Genomic DNA, 7,210 nt, shown 5'->3' on the forward strand with positions numbered 1-7,210 from the left:
AAGCAGGGAGGGGGTCAGAGCATATTACAGTGTATGACATCATTTTTGCAAGTTCATACACCTCTTTAACATTATCTTTAGTGATCTCCGACCGGCGAAGCCGGACATCATTAGTGCCAACATGAATACAGGTTTTGGAAAATCTACATTTAGCATTAACCAGCACTTGTAAATTTGATCTGATGTCAGATGCTCGAGCCCCGGAAATGCATTTAACAATGGTAGCTGGAGTCTCTATTTGAACGTTCCTTACAATAGAATCACCAATTATTAGGGCTCTTTTAACATGATTCTCAGTGGGTGCATCACTAAGTGGGGAGAATCGATTGGAAACCCTAACAGGAACGGGAGAGTGGTGTAGCTTTGCTGAGCGAGTATGCCGCTGAGACCTCACCCAAACGCCCTGCTGCGGGGGCGCTACAGCCGGAACCAAATTGTGTGTGTGTTGCTCGCTGTACTACCCGCATCCGAAACAGCATCTACCGGCTTCTCTTTCTCACTGACCTCCACTAGCGTCAGCCTAATTCCTTACATTTATCACATGTAAATCCCTCACTGCTGACGAAAGAAGCTACAGTTAACATATGGCATGCAATTAAGAAATAACATGAGCGGATGCCATGACTTACCGCAATTGTTTGTTGTTGTTATGGTTGTTCTTGAGCGGTGAGGGTTTGAGATCGATGTGGTTTGATGGGGTTCTTGATCAGCAGAGGTTTGAGATTGATGCAATAATCAGTGTTAAACACAGTGGAGAAAACAAATGCACACAGTCGAGACGCGAGATGTAGACAAGTGGAAAAAAAGAATAGAAAAAAGAGAGAAAACGGGTGCGTGCTGTAAAATACACGCAGTTGAAACAGCAGAAAAGAGGAAAAACCCGAAACGCGGTAAAATGACAAAGGATAAAACGATGAACGAATAAGAATAAACAATGCTAAACAAGCTAGCAAACTACAAACACAGACTTGTGCAGCATGCCGGCAGCAACCTGAACAGGAATTCAAACATCTTATTTACACATAACACTATACAATAAACAACTAATAATATACAATATACAGTATACAATATACACAATATAAAATACACTGTATACTAGGGCTGCACGATTATAGAAAAAAATCATAATTGCCGATTATTGCCCTTGTTATTGTAATCGCGATTATTAATGCCAATTAAAATATTAAATTACCAAGACGTCACAAATTAAGCAACCGTGCGGTTCTTCAGAGTAGCAGATTTCAATGGTGGATATGAGCTGTGCTCTAGTTTCTTTTAAGCATCTTTTAAGCATTAAATATTGTAATAATGTTTGTTAATGTTAGGCCAAATAAAAATTATTTTAAATGGATATCTATGGTATAAATTAAATTATTGCTAAATTACTGCTTAAATTATTAGTCCACGTACAGTAAATAATATTCAATATTCAAACTTATTAGCAGCTGATTTAGATTGACCAAGTTTCTGCATTCAGTAACCCCTTTGGTGGCGAGACAGGGCAACATTCATCCCATCTTCAATGGTAATCTTGTTCATGCTATTCATGACAAATTTACAATGAGTGCTGTCACTCACTGCAGGTTTTAGACCTGCGTTTTGAAGTGAGCTCAGTGATGCTCCGCACAAAGTTCTGCACTCTTTCGAATGCTCTCATTAAAAACAAAGCTGTCTAATCAACATAATAAATCTATTATTTATGCCACGTCTATGCCTTGATTAAAATGGGATCGTTTTAGTTTAGTCGTGTTGCTCATTTGCAGTGTATTTAACATCTACGTTCCAAGCGAGCGGCGCAATAAGCAAAGTCTGATCGCTTCGGTGAAGACATTGTCATGAAGTCGTCTGGTGCGGGTCCTTGTGTGCAATTAAGCAATTTCCATTTGTATGCCCACGTTATGTAGGCTCAAGACGCTGTGCGTATTGGACAAAACAGACACTAATTTTAATTTAAAAAAAAAAGTCCCATCTCAATCATTTTTGAATTGTGATGTTTAGTGCCATAATCCGTTACACCCCGAATGTGTATGGTTGCTAGGTTTGAAAAACAGGCTATCTGCAGGTCTCTGCACTTTACATTTTTAATATCTTAAAAAAAAAAGGTATTAAAGATTCAATCGGTTTTTGGGTTTGAAAAGACCAAAACTCGTTCACTGTACATCTTGTCATTGTAGTCTCTAGGCACGATCGTGATTTCAAGCTTGATTATACATCCTGGTGCTTGATGCATGCGCAGAGCGTTCGATGGCGTTATAGGTAGTGTAATTGAGCTTGCTATCATGATTGCCAAGGAGACTGCTGATGTCAAGATTAACAGTGGAAAGGAATAACATTTCAGCACATTCTTATCTAAAACCCATTGGATCGCTTCAAAAAACATTAATTAAACCACTGGAGTTGTATAGATTACTTTATGCTGCCTTTATGTGCTTTTTGAAGATTCAGAGTTCTGGTCACCATCAACTTGCATTGTATGAACCTACAGAGCTGAAATATTCTTCTAAATATCTTAATTTGTGTTCAGCAGAAGAAAGAAAGTCAAACACATCTGGGATGACATGAGGGTGAGTAAATGATGAGAGAATTTACATTTTTAGGTGGAAAAGCCCTTTAATTTCTACAAACACATCTTTTATATTATTAATAATGAATAATAAATATAATAAAAATGTAATATGTTATCTCACTATATTTCATGTATATTTTCATTTTATGGACCATGATTGAAGAACATTTCATCTCCCAGAAAGCTCTAATTTGTTCAATATATTAAACAATCAATAGATTCGCGTTTTGAAATAATAACTCAATAATTTATGTCATAAGATGTGTCTCGGACTAATGAAATTGTGTTACTGTGTTGAATTTCTTTGAATTCAACTTCCTGTGTGTGTGTAATCCAATTCATTTGAAATTCCAACTCATGAGTTGAAAGAGAGTCAGTTTTGGATTTTGCAGTTATTTATGTTGGTGTTACTCACAGTTTGTCCTCCTGCAGCTCACAGTCCATATCTGTGAACATTATCAGCTCTAATCGTGTGTGTTCAATGTGAATCAGATGTTCAAACTGACACACTCTTCAATACTCTCTACTGACATCACACTCTTGAATAATGACAGTAATGATGAGCATCTTTATATGAGTAAATATATGTTGTTGTTATTATTATGGCTACAGAGGGGTTTTCCAGAAAGCAGGTTAAGCAACTTATCCGGGTAAGTTTACTCCGAGTAAGCGGATAACCTCAACTTTCTGTTCCAAAAACAAAGGTCATTTCAGGGTATGTTAGTAGCCAGTTTACTCTACTTACTGGGTGCGAGTAGATTATGTTCCAGAGTTAGTTCATTTCAGACAGATATCATTCAGAGATTGTTAGCGCACACGTGCGCTTTTAACAGCGACGCAGTGGCCGTGGAAGCTCATATTACGCACACGATTAGACTTTTAAAGCAATGTTACAGTAAACCGCAATCTTTACCTCACGAATCTTCTTTATTCCGGCATTTCCAGTCTCACACAACACAGATTTGCATTCAAAAGTGAACAAATTGTGTACATTGTGTTTTTCTTTCAACGGGAAGTTTTTAATACTGTAATATTTTTAACGTAGAATACATTGGAAAGGCCTCCACACTCTTCACCGTAAAGAAAGGGCTTTATGTATTTATAGTTAGCCCATCTAATAAACACGTTTTATTCTACACATTTCATAGAATACAATTATTACAGTACCCACATTCTTCTGACAGTTGCTTCAGTCAATTCACATATCATGTTATTTATAACATTACATAGTATCGATATGCAGGTAATGTCTGCCAATTCGAAGCTTCAGCAAATAATCAATCATTCTTCTTCTTCACTAACTAGATAATGTGATCACAGACCACAGATATAGCATAGAGATCTTATTTCATATCACTTGAATTCATGTACTGTACTTATAAATGCACACATTTCCAGACTTGATTGTTGTACTCTATTATCTGAAAATATAAATGAGACATGCTGTCATTTAGAGTCACCCACAGTGCCCTCGTTTAGCTGGTGGTGAAGCGATTCAATGAAAAGATGTCTTTCTGATGCTCAGTCTCCTCTACTCCATTAGAAGCTGTACGTGGTCCTTTAATCTGCCTTTCAGTACTGACCTTTTACAACTAGGAAGAGATGAGAGTTACTTTTCTCTCTAATATTGAGATCATTAACATATATAATGTGTAATCAAGACACATGATCTTCAGTTGTAACAACATAATTTCATTCAGTAGCGAGTTGTTGGAGGCCGATGGACCCTCTACACGAGACTGCACAGCCATTGTCTTTTAGGGGACAAGACAACAAACAAGTTTGATTGCCACACCAGATAAGAAAAGGATATAATGGACATACATCTCCCATCATTGTCCACCTCTGTTACAGCAGATCTTACGAATCATCACGCGTGTCCTACTGACAAACATTACATTCAATCTATGAAAAAGGATGCGAACTGTGGGAGATCCTACAATTAAAAGAGGGTGTATTAAGACAATGTCACCATCAGCAACTGTGGGAAATTAAAGGTGATGTGATTCTAAGTTTTCCAAATGTTAAACTGGGAACATCAAATGGAAATGCATAGAGTAAAATAAAATTAGCATGCACAGAATATGGTAAATACAAGTGGAATTCATCTTAAAATAAAATATATAGTAAACCTATAAACCTAATGGTATTATCATAATGTTAATAGAATATGAACGTTAATGCTTATAATGAAGTTCAGTGCAAACAAATAAAGGTCGACCTATTAAACATTAATGCAGGCGAGAGAGGTCTAATATTATAGCTGAATTAAACTTGTACATATACAGTATAACTCTATAGTTTTATTAATAAAAAATTCACGCAGTGATTCAGTATACTTTCTGTCAAGTCCTGAACCGATGCAGCTCCTGTCGCTATTAGGAGTGAAGATGAAGTAATGCTCATTTACAGTCATTAAAACTTCATGTTCTGCATCACTGAAATATTAATAAGTCTCTTTCCGTTGTGACGATTGTGAGAATCACCATGAACGCGCACAAACTCCGAGTTTCAAACTCACGGCTGAGTGAACGAATCCCGCGAGTAAACACGTTTTGGGTCAATCAACCGAGAGTTCAGGGTTTATGTCACGCTAAGTTAACCTTGCTTTCTGGAATACCCCTCTTGTGTTCATCAGACAATAATAAAACAAACAGTTTATGAAGGTTTCTCTCTTACCGCTCGGTCGGTGAGTTGTTAAAGCTCAAAGACGCGTTAACATGTGAACTAATGTTTAAAAAAGTATTATTTGACGATTCATTGAGATAAATTCATCCGTTTCATCTAAACAACAGTCTGCAGGAGCTCGAGTGTCGTCTTCTTCTTCGTGCTGTTTATTGACGGTTGGCAAACCAACTATTGTCTCATTAGCGACACCAGCTGGACTGGCGTGTGGAGCGACAACGTTGAATTGTGACCAATATAAACAAACAATATTAATTACCTACCTACAAAATAAAAAATCCTTTATATAACACAACAGAGCTTTATCAATTCCTGATTGCTTAGGAACATTTTGCATGGGATTCTGCACTGATAGTCTAGCAATACCCAATGATCTTAATTCTTCTTTTGGCTGATATCTTTCTCTCTCATATGCTTTGCAGCTTAATAGCACATGTTCAATAGCCTCTGAAAGACCGACACCCGCCACATCCAGCACTGTGCTCTCCTCCACAGTTACAGCCTTTGGGTTTTACCCCTTGCCCACACTTCCCATACTCATGTTCTCCGTCACACCTTGTGTAAAGGGAGCCAGCTGGTACACGATAGCTGTGCGGTATGTGTAAACCTCACTCCCCCGGCATCACGAGGCACACGGATGACTGACGCTAGAGGCTGTAGAGCCATGCTGGAGATATCAGTTCGGATCCCGTTTGGAGCAGGACCGGTTTCACTTGCACACCATTGCTTCTCTCTACATACAGCTGCTACAGGTCCATATTTTTGACATTTATAGCATCCAAGCGTTGGTGGACCACATGGCCAAACCATATAGCTGACGAAACCAAGAAACACATCTATCTGGCAGTTTCTTCTCGTCAAAATGCACCATTATAGAGAGGCTTTCCAACTATGTATTATTTCCGGTACATTTCAACCATCTAACAATCACCTTCGCCCGTTATACCTCTCTTGATCCTATCTCTTAGTTGTTAGCATTTGGGGATTATTCAGAGCTCATATTATAAAGTTCCACCATCATTGTGATTTGTATGTTGTGTGTACAGATCACATGTATTGCAAAGCGCCATGCAGCAAGTCAGTTTCAAAACTAAAGTTAATGAAATTAGCGAATTAATGAAAACATTGACTTGACGTATTCATGGGGGCACTTCAGCCACGTCGTGGCCCTAGGCAGTCACCTAAATCGCAGATAGGACGGGCCGGTCCTGGCGTCTCCATTCGCAGATGCCCTTGAAAACTGACACCATGACTTGACACGCTTCATCTAACGCCAGGTTCACACATTTGTGAGCGGTCAGGTTGGATGTTCACATTGGCTCTGCCGCGAGAAACAGCAGCGCCTCTGCACAGAAAAGAGGCCTATGGGGTCCTATGCCAAATTTTCTCTTTATTATGGTCATAAGCTGAGGTTAGTGCTGCTTCAAGACAACAGCAGGCAGTCACATGCACTTCATCAGCACACTTGGGTGCGATTGGTTAATGTTGTGTCTATACTACACACAAAAAAAAAAAAAAAAAAAAAAAGCCTGGCAGTTTAATTCTTTCCTTAAGTTAACTTGCATGCAGACATAAATTGTATTATAGGTCTGAATAATTGGTGTCTTTTCAATAACCTCCTGATTATTTTAGCGTTGTACTGCACCCAGAGCTGCTGAGCCACATGGCAAAAATAGTTTCAGCATTGAGCCCATCCGCTCACTGCCACGTCGCCTCATGTTTGCAGTGGGAATGGTGTAGCGTTAAATTACGAGTAGGCAAAACAGAAACTTAGTGTACTCTATATTCATAGAGAATGCGAGTAGGCTGAAGAATTATTTTTTACCAAATTCACCGAGGTGATATTTTAACTGCATGATTTAAATCCACTTAATACAACATGTAGGTTATGACAATTTGGTCAGATGAGGGTTCTGTGCGAAATAATTGGTAGCCCTAGAATCAGCTATGGAGAGA

General features: G+C 38.5%; 1 protein-coding gene across 3 annotated transcripts in view; it reads right to left on the reverse strand.

The window, feature by feature from the left end:
• LOC127449853 (gastrula zinc finger protein XlCGF57.1-like) overlaps positions 1 to 5,390 on the reverse strand; it is a 57,677-nt gene extending 52,287 nt beyond the window's left edge. For 2 of the 3 annotated variants that reach the window (XM_051713449.1, XM_051713448.1), the window contains exon 1: positions 5,249 to 5,390. The gene's annotated coding sequence lies outside the window, so the exon portion shown is untranslated. Of the gene's footprint in view, positions 1 to 2,984; positions 3,109 to 5,248 lie in introns of all 3 variants that reach the window. The other variant, XM_051713450.1, reaches the window with a different exon arrangement.
• Between the last annotated feature and the right edge of the window lie 1,820 nt (positions 5,391 to 7,210).

The sequence above is a fragment of the Myxocyprinus asiaticus genome, chromosome 13, assembly GCF_019703515.2.
Source record: "Myxocyprinus asiaticus isolate MX2 ecotype Aquarium Trade chromosome 13, UBuf_Myxa_2, whole genome shotgun sequence".
NCBI lineage: Eukaryota > Metazoa > Chordata > Actinopteri > Cypriniformes > Catostomidae > Myxocyprinus > Myxocyprinus asiaticus.